Genomic DNA, 12887 nt, shown 5'->3' with positions numbered 1-12887 from the left:
GGAGGAGGAGGAGAGAGAGACAGAAGCAGACTCTGCGTTGAGCATGGAGCCTGACATGGGACTTCAGGCTTAATCCCACCCTCCAAAATCATGACTTTTAGCTGAAATCAAGAGTAGGCTGCTTAACTAACTGAGCAAGCTGGGCACCCTGCCTCCTGCCCCCCTTTTTTCCACAACAAAACTTTCCAACTCCTTTGCCTGCTTTTGAGTCTCTACCAGAACACAAGTGATGGTTGACTTCCTTGCTATATAACAAGCTCTAAATAAATAGCTGTTGCCCTTCTCATTTCATTGATCTCTGTTTATTTCCCCAAAAGGCTTATGCAGTCATGCTGTTGAAACAGTTTGTGTCCAGACTTACAAAAGCTCCAGAAGGGGAATTTCTCAACGGTCTTCTGATGGTTCTTGAAATGTTTCCTGGAACTTCAGGAGTCTTCTGAATCCTGATCCAATCACAGTTCCAAGCGTCTAGAATTTGAATCAGCAGTCATGAAAGTAAGCTCTCTGGATTCACAGTGGGGACCTTTGGATTGCTTGGTCATGTCTCCATTGTTACTGACCAGGGCAACTTTCACTAAAAAAAAAAAAATGACCTAAGATACAACAAAACTATGTTTCCAGACTCATAAGCTATGTACATATCTCTAAGTGAAAACTTGCCCTAGGTCCTGTTAATTTGATCAATATAGACAGACAACAGAATAATTTAAGCCAAAATCAAAATAGACATTGGAAGTCTGATTTCGATGTGATTTTTAAACTTATTCAACTATCTAGTACCAGATTTCTATTTTGTTTTGTGCTGACTAGCCAAAGATTCCAGATCTTTACTAGATTTGATACTACTTAGGGTGGTGAAATGAACTTCTGTTATACTATAATTTATGGTATATTTATATTTCTTCCTTTTGATGGAATTATAATGCTATTATAAGTACCACAATGACCATCACCACCATAACTTACCACTTACTTACTAATTGATATGCAAAATCCAAGGATAGAAACTAAGATGGGTATAGAGTGAGGGTAGATGTTTTGATTATCTATAGATTGGGATGGATAAAATACTAATTTATAAGCTAAGTCTGTCCTCTTGATCCCATTAAGTTTATTTTTTCCCTAGATTTTAATGGAAAATTATACACTATTTCTCCTAAAGTAATTCAGATGTGTCCATTTTCTACAAAATGAAGAAAGTATTTGAGTGAGAGTTCTGGAAACTTTACTGTAGGAAAAATGGCTCAAATTTATTTAGTTCATTACTGAGTTAAATTAAATAAAAATGATATAGAAGTAGGGGAACCCACAGCATCCTTTGCAGAGGAGAGACCTATCAGTGCATATGATTGTGGAAAGAAAATATCATTTGTGTATCTTGTGCATAAGGGAAATGATTGTTATAATCTAGGTTGAGAGTATATACGATGCTTTGCACTTCATTGTCTCTCAGGAAATGTCACAAGGTATTTTAGAGAAAATTCTTAGAATGAAGATAAATGGCTAAACCTAATTTAGTGAACTGTGCCAAGTTGTAGTCACTGCAGAGCTTGTTGTGTTATTCAGATTATTATTAACTTGCTGAATGCTCTTCAATGCCCTGTATAAACTGTCGTTTCGGGCTGGCCGTATGATCTCTATTCTAGATTCGGGTCCTGGCCACCCACCTCTCTGTGCATGGCGCTTCTCTTTCCCTCTCCCCTCACAGGTGGTCAGTGTTTATAGAAATCATCATTTCGGTTTGACTTATTTGTATTAGAGTAGTTTTACTTACCATTGAATGCAAAGACTGAAGTGACTGAGCAGCTTACACCTCCTGATCTCCCTTCTCTAAGGGTCACCTTACCCATGATAGAGAGAGGAAGAGTCTCCGGAGATTCTCTACCCCGCTGGCAACATAGTCTCTCAGCTTTCCTGGAAGCTGTTGGGGAAAAACATAATAAGGAATTTTTAGAGAAAATAAGGTTAGAAGTAGAAAAAAGGAGAGCATCTGAAAAACGAAAAGTATTTACAAGTGTTTTTGCATTTACCTTATACACAATGCCTGTCATATGTTAGTTCTTCTCATTTTTAAAATATCTGCTTCTGTATCCATCCCCCCAACCATCACTTACACAAAGAATATTTTCCCTGCACACGACCTGCCTTTTTCTACTTTGTATACTGCAGCAACTGAATATTTTTCTACTTAATGATTAATGGGAGTTAATATATATCCTCTTTTAAAATAAATTTGGATAAATCTAGGACTGTTAAGAGAAGGTATTAGTTGTCTTACCCTCTTGTGAATTAAATGATATTATATACTTATCTAGGTTTGCTTTGTGCCAACTACTGTTTTAAGTCTATTTTATATATGAACTTGTTTAAACCGTGGGGCAAATGAATGAGATTGACACCATAATTATCATTCCTCTATTACAGATATTGAAACTGAGGCTCAGAGATGTTTGGAACCTTGTGCAAGTTTAGACAGTAAATTGTAGAGTTTTGATTTCGGCTCAGAAGACACATTCTTGATTACCATACTACATAGCCTCTTAACCAGGGTGTTTTCCTCCAACATCAGACCCACAGGCTAAAGTAAAGGCTTAGGTTCTAATAGGGAGGGGAGAGGATTTAGATAGTTTCAGACCCTAGACCTTCAGATAAGAGGACGTGTGGGAATTAAAGTTTGGATCAGGTATTTATATATAGTCAAGGTGTTAGAAATCGCTGATGGGAACCGTGAGGGCCCAAGAAAAGGGGTGCCAGGTGAAGGATAAAAGAAGTGGAGGAAGTAGATAAGGAAATTTCTTATTTAAAAAAGTTGTCTAGATCTTGTACGCAGGACGTAGAGAAGAGCTCCTTCTCCTGCAGCAACTCTTATTTCTTTGCCATCTCTCTTTTTTGCTTTTCTTGCAGTTCATATTCCCTTTTCCTTAGGACCCAGAAGCTTGTTGTATCTCGCTCTAGGCCACTTCCAGTCCAAGCACGAAATGTCTCCATGTCATGCAGCCTTGCTCAGCAAGCTGAACCATCTTGCATCGATGGTTCTTTTGCCAGCCATTTCTGTCTATGTATGGAAGTCTCAGGAATTTCCCGGGAGAAGAGGTGGCTTGTTGAGGACAAGATGGGAAGGTTCTTGGGTCCTCTGGACAAATTCTATTGTAGTCATCCTCACAACAATTGAGAACCTTTGTATTCAGATAAATCTGGGTTCAACTTAGGGTTTTGCATGTATTGTGTGACCTTGGACTCGACCTCTCTAAACATTAAGTTGATAAAGAAAATCCCTATTTAAGAAAGTTGTCCAGACCCTGTAGATAAAAATATCATTTATACTGAATTCCTCTTATTTCTTTCCATTCTCTGCCTTCTTTCATCTTTCTTACCTCAAATATACTATTTCCCAGGATCCAGATCTAGGAGCATGTGCTTTAGTCTGTATCTTTATCTGTAAAATAACCTATGGAATCATTGTGATTAGATGATGCAGTAGGAACACTCAGAATCTAGTATGTACTCAACAAGTGGCCATTCCTATAATGATAACATATATGCGACATATGGGCATACACACACACATACAACCAAAATAAAATGAAACAAAATATGAATAGAATCCATAAATATAAGATTGTTTTACTTAAAATGACCACATTCTGTAAACATTTGCTCTAGTTGTTATTGTTGTTTTGGCTTGAAAGTTAGTGTCATATATAAATTATCTTTAAACTTAAAAAAATTCTTCTTTTGTAATTTTGGAAAGAAGAAAGCAGGACCCTGGGAATGTGGGTCAGGTGAGTGTTTATTGAGGAGAATAAAGGCACTCTGTTGCAGGAATCCCTGGACCATCAAGGAGCAGTAACAGGTGCCCAGGTTAAAAAACGCTAATAGTGTTCAGAAAAAAAAAAAAGGAAATATTGTGCCTATTCCACAAATAGATTGAGGATCGGTCCTAGCACCACATTTCTTATTGCTTGAGGTTTTCACAGCTGTCTTTTATACCCTTTATGAATGATGGTTGGGATTTAGAGATCCACCATTGTCTTATTCCATTCATTGTATTTATTTATAAATGATGACATGGAAGACTTTCTTGAACCAAACTTTTTATTTCTTTGCTTTTTTATTTATCAAATATCTTCCTTAAAATAGCCACATTGCCAGGTGTAAAAGAAATAAATATCTTCAATTATTTGGTCTTGTCTTTCTGAAGACACTAGAATGACCAATTTCCCACTGGAATTAAAAAAAAAAAAAAAAAGAAGAAGAAGCTAAAGGTGAAAACAGTCTGTGGTCTCAGGGAGAGCCAAGCTTGTGTTGCCCAAGATTTTCAGAACTGCCATGACAGCTGACCTTCAAAAATGTCCTCTTCCATTGTTGATAGGAGATGGCCATCTCTGCTCCCTACAGGTGGCAAGTGGTGCTTAGAAGATTGGTTTCCCATCTGGCCTAACTCCAAGTCAGTGGAGGCGGCCACTGCACCTGAATATTCCTCAGTTCTGGTCCCTGTCTTGCTAACCTTAATTTGTTGCTGTGCAGTTAATGGCTTCCTGTCATTACTGAAGGTCTGGGAACAGTTCATCAGTTAAGCATATGCTTGATAACTTGTAATGGTTTTATGTTACAGCCAGATGCCAGGTAGGATATTTCAACTTCCTCTAGCAGCCAGGTGTTAAATGGCTTTATTTAAGATTATTATGGGTGGATGGAGGCAAATATTGCATGGATTTTGTGTGTCCTAAGAAAAGGTGATAATGGTGCTAATTAAGAAGTCTCTTGGAAGGGCTTCTTGGAAATTATTATAAGGACATAGATGACATGCATTAAAGTTATTATCAAAGCTATGAGTTTTGTAGTTTTTGTTTATTTGTTTGTTTTTTGGCTGATAGTAGGACGTATTAGGAGTGCAACCTTTGGAGAATGGATTTTCAAGTTCTCAGCCATTCAGCCAAGTTGCTACCATTAGAGAAGGCCATTCACTGTCCTTGGTGCTATAGGAAAGGTAAAATCATAGTTACTCTAGGAGAAAGTAATAATGACACTCAGAGTTTGTCAACATTAGAACACAAGCAGCTCCATTCCTTTCTTCCTGGGAAAGAAACTGCTCAATAAATATCTAACACTGCAGTGTGAATTCTAATGCTAGTCCTATTGATGTCTAAGTTGTTTAACCTGCAATATGCACATTTTAATCCTAAAAAATTTCTGATAAAAATTTAATGCTTTTCATTGACCATTAAGAAAATGAGCAAATAAATTTATACATAGCCATATCTCAAAGTCATGGGATGGCAGGTCTAATGTTTGTGGTAATTTAACATAAGGGGGCCGGTGGTTCCAGACACTGGGGTAGTTCATAGTGTTGGATAAAAACAACTTTCTAGTAAAACAATTTGATGTTCTAGTAAAACAACTTTCTACTAAATCTACTAAATCTTCCACTTTTGCTAAATCTTGTCCATTACTTAACATGCCATATCACTGTCAGAAAAGCAGTTGATACAGGCTTAGAGAGGGAAAAATTTCATTGAATTTGTCAAGGATTCAGATAATGATTGAAAAGAAGATAGAAGTAAGAAATAGGAGTTGAGGTTAAATCAGCAGGAATTTTAAGTCATACGGGAGTGTAAAACTTTTATCTGTATCTGGCTTTTAACTCAGGAACATTGAATTTTTATAAAGAAAAACCAGCTTTTGGACTCTCCCCAATGAATGACTGTATTTATTCAAATTTTAAGGTTACTATTATTAGCATATTAAGAAACTTTTAAAAATATTTATTTATTAGAGAGAGAGAAAGAGTGAAAGTGAGAATAAGAAAGATGGAGAGCGCAGGAGTGCATACAATGGAGAGGGACAGGGGAGAGGGAGAGAATCTCAAGCAGACTCTGGGCTGAGTGCAGAGCCTACCTTGGGGTTCGACCTCATGACCCTGACATCACAACCTGTGCTGAAACCAAGAGTCAGATGCTCTTACTGATACATCAATGGCTTAGGGGAAATCCACATGAATTCCCTGAAATTATACATAAATGCACACATGTATTTTTTATGGAGAGAAGATCAGTACTCTCAATAGATTCTTAAAGATATTTATGATCCTTCAAAGTTTAAGAAACTGCTCCCAAATGATTATTTGGAAAGTTGTTCCAATCTTTCGATTGTAAGGGATTCGCTTTGATTTTAATGTTCCACAAATGGTGGGTGGAAGAAATGTCAGAACATTTTAAATGACAAACATAAAAGAAATTAAGGAGGTAAGAAGATAGCAATGGGAAGATCAGATTGGCAAAAAGTACTTGAAGATAACATTCAAGAAAGAATGGTGCAGAGGGTCAAACAGAACAATAAAATCCTTTCCTGGATTTTAGTAGTGAGCAGGAGTTATGCAATTTAGGATTGACTTCTTGATAGGCTATAAGTTCCTCGTTTCACTATGTCTGTTTCCTTCTCTATGAAATGGGGACATTAATATATCATTAGTTTGACTTCATTCAAAAGAGAAATTCCATATAGGCAGATTTTTCAGATAACTGAAGCACACTTCTTTTAGCCCCAAGTGATATATATTTTAGCCACTTGTGATAAAATGCTTTCTAAATATGTCATCTTCTAAAAGCAACTAAACTAAATAATGATAACACTAGCAATATTTATTGGATTTCTACTGTATCCCAGGTAACTTTCTAAGCATTTTAGGTATATTATATCACGTAATCCTAACAATAACTCCATAAGATGGATTCTATTATTATACCCATTTCAAATATGAAAAAAATTGAGGCAAGTCATAAGATAACTTTATGTTATTATTAACTGTAACCCAGGGCCTAGCTCCAGAGCTGTGCTCTAAACCACAATGTCAAGATGAATATCATCTAATCCCTCTGTGATACCTTGAGGCTCTCATGATCTCCATACTTTTGAGAAATATAGCGTTAATTATGGCGAAATTAAATAGGTCAAATTAATTCATAGATTGAGTTATGCTTTTTCTCTTTATAATACTTTTGCATTCTCCTCTATGTCTGATTCCATGTGTAATATATTGTTACTGTCACTTTGCCTAATGATCCTGTGTCATCCTCACTTAGGTCACAGGTCTTCGGATAAGAAGAATACTAAGCAATCTACATCCAAAGGACCATGCACAAGTATGAAGTAACCTCGTTTTCCTGGAGTGAATTTAGATGATAAGATCCTAGATCTTGAGCCTGATGCCATAAAATATGAAACTTTTGAAGAATTTTGGAGAAAGTGAGCTTATTTTGCATGTGGTTTGATTTATTATGCAATAATAGACAACTGGAACCTGGACAATAATCTTTGGGGAGGCTATACTATATAGATACAAGCAGCAATATAAAATAATGCAGAAGTAGAGCTGATAATCAAATTATGCATGGCATGGTGTACCGGCATATTGATTGGATATCAATCCTGATTAGTGAGTGTCTTTGCAATGCTGGTCATTAAATATTTTAAATATAACTCCTGTGTATAAGTATGTTTATGGCAGTACAGGTTGCAGTGGCGACTCTTTTCCCTCTACTTGCTGCTATACTGCCCCACCTACAACCCCAGAGACAAACCCAGGAAATTATAGAAGAAAGTCAATATCTATCAACAGGGGAATTGTTGAAAACATTTGTTTCATTCCTACAATGAAATATGAGATCACTATTTAAAAGAAAGAATTATGACTATATCTGCTGTCTTTGAGGGATATCTAGCATCTATATTTAAGTAACAAAAGTAATTATATATAAAACTATGGGCCGCATTTATTTTGAGAAAGGACAAGGGTTAAGCTGTCACAATCCCATGTTTCAAGATATAGTACAAAGCTATAGTAATCAAAATAGTATGGTCCTGGCACAAAAAATAGACACATGGATCAATAGGAGACAATAGAGCCCGGAAATAAACCCATGTTTATATGGTCAATTAATCCATACTTACAATGGGGAAATATATACAACAGAGCAAGAATATATAATGGGGAAAACAGAGTCTCTTCAATAAATGGTGCTGGGAAAACTGGACAGTTAAATGTCAAAAATGAAACTGGACTACTTTCTAACACCATACATAAAAATAAATTCAAAATGGATTAAGGCCCAAATGTGAGACTTAAAATCATAAACATTCCAGAAGAAAACATAGGCAGTGATCTCTTGGACATAAGACTTAGCAAAATTTTTATGGTTATATCTCCCCAGGCAAAGGAAACAAAAGGAAAAACAAACTATTGGGACTATACCAAAATAGAAAGCTTTGCACAGGAAAAGGAAGCCATCAAAAAACCCAACCCAAAATTCCAAAACAAACAAAAAGAAGACAATTCCACTGAGTGGGAGAAGGTATTTGCAAATGATATGTCCAATAAAAGGTTAATATTCAAAATATATAAAGAACTCATTCTATTCAACATGAAAAAAACTCCAACAAATCTGACTTATAAATGGGCATAGGACCTGAGGAGACATTTTTCCAAAGAAGACATATAGATGGCTAACAGACACATGCAATCATGCTCAGTGTCACTAGTAATTAAAGAAGTGCAAATCAAAACCATAGTGAGAAAAAACAAAAAACAAAAAACAAAAAAAACCAAAAACAAAACCATAGTGAGGTATCACTTCATACCGGTCAGAATGGCTAATATCAGAAAGACAAGAAATAAGAAGTTTTGACAAGGATGCAGAGAAAAGGAAACCTTCATGTTTCGTTGGTTGGGAATGTAAATTGGTGCAACCACTGTGGAAAACAGTGTAGAAATCGCTCAAAAACTTAAAAATAGAAATAACATATAATCCAGTGATTATATTGCTAGATGTCTATCCAAAGAAAACAAAAACAGTAATTGGAAAAGATACATGCACCCATATGTTTATTGCAGCTTTATTTACAATAGCCAATATATGGAAACAACCTACGTGTCATCAGTGGATGAATGGGTACAGAAGATGTGATATATAAGAACAATGGAACATTACTCAGCTATCAAAAGATTGTGATCTTGCCGTTTACAACAACATGAGTGGACCAAGAGGATATTATGTTAAGTGAAATAAGTAAGACAGAGAAAGACAAATACCATATAATTTCACTTATATGTGGAAACTAAAAAACAAAACAAATGAACAAACAGGCAAAAAAAAAAAAAAAACAGAAACAGACTCATAAATACAGAAGACAAACTGGTAGTTGCCAGAGGAGAGAGAAATGGGGGGAATGGGTGAAGCAGGTGAAGAGGATTAAGAGGTACAGATTTCTAGTTATAAAATAAATAAGCCACAAAATGAAAAGTATGCTATAGGGAATAGTCAATAATATTGTAATAACAATAAAGGGGCAGCCCCAACACCTATCGCGGTGAGCCTTGAGGAATATGTCGGATTGTTGGATCACTCTGTTTACCTGAAACTAAGAGAACATTGTATGTCAGCTCTACTGTATAATATAAAAATACGGACTATGTTTCACAGAAAGTAAAAAAAAAAATTCTATTCGGTTGTTTGAGCACAGGGAAGATTGGAAGGATATACTACTAACATGGCTGATCCCAGGAGGTGGGATTAGGAGGATCAAAGAGTATTATCTTCATATATTGTTGAATTGGTGTACTTGTTTCAAGAAGCGTGTTTGACTTTTATAATTAAAAAATCTAATAAAGTGAATTTTGAGAGTGAAAAGTAATAAGTTTCAGTTGGTTGTGGCTGGTGAGAATTAGGAAGACTAAAGAAAAGATGATTACTTTAAAAAAATCTATTTGTATTTTTTCAAGTTTTACAATGAACTTTGATATTTTGGGGGTACTTTTATTAAATGCATTCTTATAAAACCATTTTATTTATTTATTTATATTTATTTATTTATTTATTTTTTATAAAACCATTTTAAAGTAAAATAAAAGTTTAACACGGTGATTTTCTTGCTAAAAATAATCTGTGTTAAACCACAGACTGATAAAGTGTGACTACTTACTGTGTTAATTGCATAGCAAAGACTTGCTTGCTGATTGAAGAAAGCATCAATAATGAAGAAGAAAGATGAGAAAAATACCCAAATGGTAAGGAACATAACGAACAATATCCAGGAAGAAGTCTCTAGCAGTGTGCATAAATGTCCATACCCTTCTAGGAGACTTTTTTCTTTCCGAAAGTCCCTAGGATTTGAAACCAAGAGACTTTCTTGTCCAGGGCAGGTGCATAAATTCAGTTCCCGGCCGTGGGTATAGAGCGATGGGAGTGGCAGTCTCATGAAGGTGATAAAAATCAGTCACGCTGCTTACTATGCTGATACACTCCAATAATACCCAGTTTACTGATAAAAAGTCAAGTCAAAAATACAGATCCCGGAGCATATAAGTGTGCTGAAGGAACACCCTAAGCCCGACACAAACCTAAAGTGTCAGTGGCTTAACACGGTAAAGGTGGATTTCTTGCTCGTGTCCCAGGCCGGTGTAGATCGGGGAAGGGACTCTGCTCCATGCAGCTTCCAATTCTGGAACACAGATGCCTTCCATCTCATGGTACTGCCACTTCCAGGATCTTAATCCTTATAGAGTGAGAAGAGTGCGAGCGGGACCTTGGGTATGGAAGATTTTCTTATAGGCCAGGTTTAGAAACAGAATATATCACCTCAGTCCACCTGCCATTTCCCCAGAACTTGGTTCCACGAGGCTGAGCAATCAGCAGGGAGGCCAGGGTATGGGATCTGGCTGTCTGCCCAGGAAGCAGAGGAGAGAAAGAACGTTGGTGGCCTCTAGTAGGCTCTGCTGCAGAGGACATCTTGGGGCGGGGGGCGCTCCTCGACCTCTACCATGGGGTGAGAGGGGTAGAGAGGAAGAAGCGGGAAGGAATGGAAATGTAAAAAGAGTGAGAGATGAAAAACAGAAAGGGATATGTGTTTGTTCATGTACTTCTTTTGTGCCAGATAGTTTTATGTGAATTTGTGGGTTTTTTTTAATACAATCTGCCAGGTGGGCATGTTTTGGGAAAATTGTTAAAAATGTATTCTTGATAGTACAGAAAACACTATTATTTTCTTCCTGCAGAGTTACTTGTGAATCGGGCCTTAGCTGCATCTGACTTTGATTATTAGTTTGTTGTACAAATGGAATCAGACAGCTTGACTTGGAATGACTCATTAGTCCTTCCTCCTTCTTTGTTAATATTCTCCAGATTTACTAGCCGTGCCGTGTCGTCTATTGTAGGGGTGCTACCAGACAGACTTAGGAGAGGCCACTTGACGATGCTTTCTGGAGTCGCAAATGACTGTATTTTGCCATTTGGGAGCCAGAGGATTTTCTGATTATCCTAGTGGCACTGTGCCTCGTTACAGCTCCGAACAAGGACAGGGAGAAGAGTCAGTGCCCAGAGCCTGTCTACGTTGCCTTTACACTCCACCGTGGACCAGCGATAGGAGAGGGCTACGACTTCAAGTGAAATGTCTGTCTCCCCTTCAAGACACAGCAAATCTTCCCCTTACCTGTATCTTCCACGCGTCTTTCCCCCAAGTCCCAACTCTGAACTCCTTTAGTAACTGTTGCGCTCCTTTTTTATTCCTAACCTTCTGCCCTGGGTTGCTGTGGATCTCTCTAGATATAAGGTAACTTTCTCTAGAGAATCTCCAAGCTCCTGTGGGAAGGGACAATTGCTTTATTTTTATTTTTAAAATTATTTTATTTTTAGAATTACAAAGGCTGTTGGAAATTGATGTGGATCATTTAGACTTAACATGATTTGGAGAAATTTTTTAATTCGAGAAAGTTTTGTGTCTTCTTACACGTTTCCTCATACCCAGCAGGAACACTCAAAGTAAGTTCTGAAAGTTGAAATTATTATTTAAACACACACACACACACACACATTACCCAGTCTGAATATTTTAAACTTTTACAGTTTTATTTATGAGAGTATCTTTGTATCTCTGGTATTTTCCAAACTTCAACTAAGTGCTAGGAGCTTTACGTACATTACCTTGGATGTGGCTTTAAGCCTGTGTTGCCCAAATTGGGGTACCAGAAATCCTTGGGAGAACTTGAATTTATATCAAGGGAACTTAAAAACCTCAGAATAAATATGGGATAGGTAATTGTTAAAAAACAAAACAAAACCCCAAACTCCCCAAACCAACTAATTCAATAGAAATAATCCCTGACTCACATAAAAGTTTGTACAGAAATATTTACAGCTGATTTAGTCATAATCTCCAAAAGTTGCAAACAACCCAACCAGTCAGTGAATGAGCATACTGTGGTATGTCCACACAACAGTCCTCACAACAGTCCACACAATAGTCCTCACAACAGTCCACACAACAGTCCTCACAACAGTCCTCACAACAGTCCATACAACAGTCCTCACAACAGCCCACCCAACAGCCCACTACTCCACTATAAAAGGAGCAGACTACTGATTCATGCAACACTATGGAAGAATCTCACATGCCTTTTTTTTTTTTTTTTAAGGATTTTAATTCACGAGACACACTGAGAGAGGCAGAGACACAGGCAGGGGGAGAAGCAGGCTCCCTGTGGGGAGCTCCACGTGGAACTGGATCCCGGGAGCCCGGGGTCATGACCTGAGCCAAAGGCGGACACCCAACCGCTGGGCCCTGCAGGTGCCCCTCACATGCCTTATGTTAAATAAAACAAGGTAGTTTCAAAAGACTTTGTGGAGTTTATGCTCAAAGATATGACATTCTGGAAAAGGCAAATGGTAAGAAAACAGAGTAGATCAGTGTTCCCCGGGCAGAGTGGGGAGAGGACTGACTAGGAGGGGCAGTCGGGGAGGAATGGGCCTGTCCTGTGCCTTGACTGTGGCCTCCTTACGTGACTGTATACATTTGTTTATACTCAGAGAACATATACCAAGGAAAGTGCATTTTAC

This window comes from Vulpes lagopus, chromosome 3 (assembly GCF_018345385.1).
Source record: "Vulpes lagopus strain Blue_001 chromosome 3, ASM1834538v1, whole genome shotgun sequence".
Taxonomy (NCBI): domain Eukaryota; kingdom Metazoa; phylum Chordata; class Mammalia; order Carnivora; family Canidae; genus Vulpes; species Vulpes lagopus.
This window is presented reverse-complemented; position numbering follows the sequence as displayed.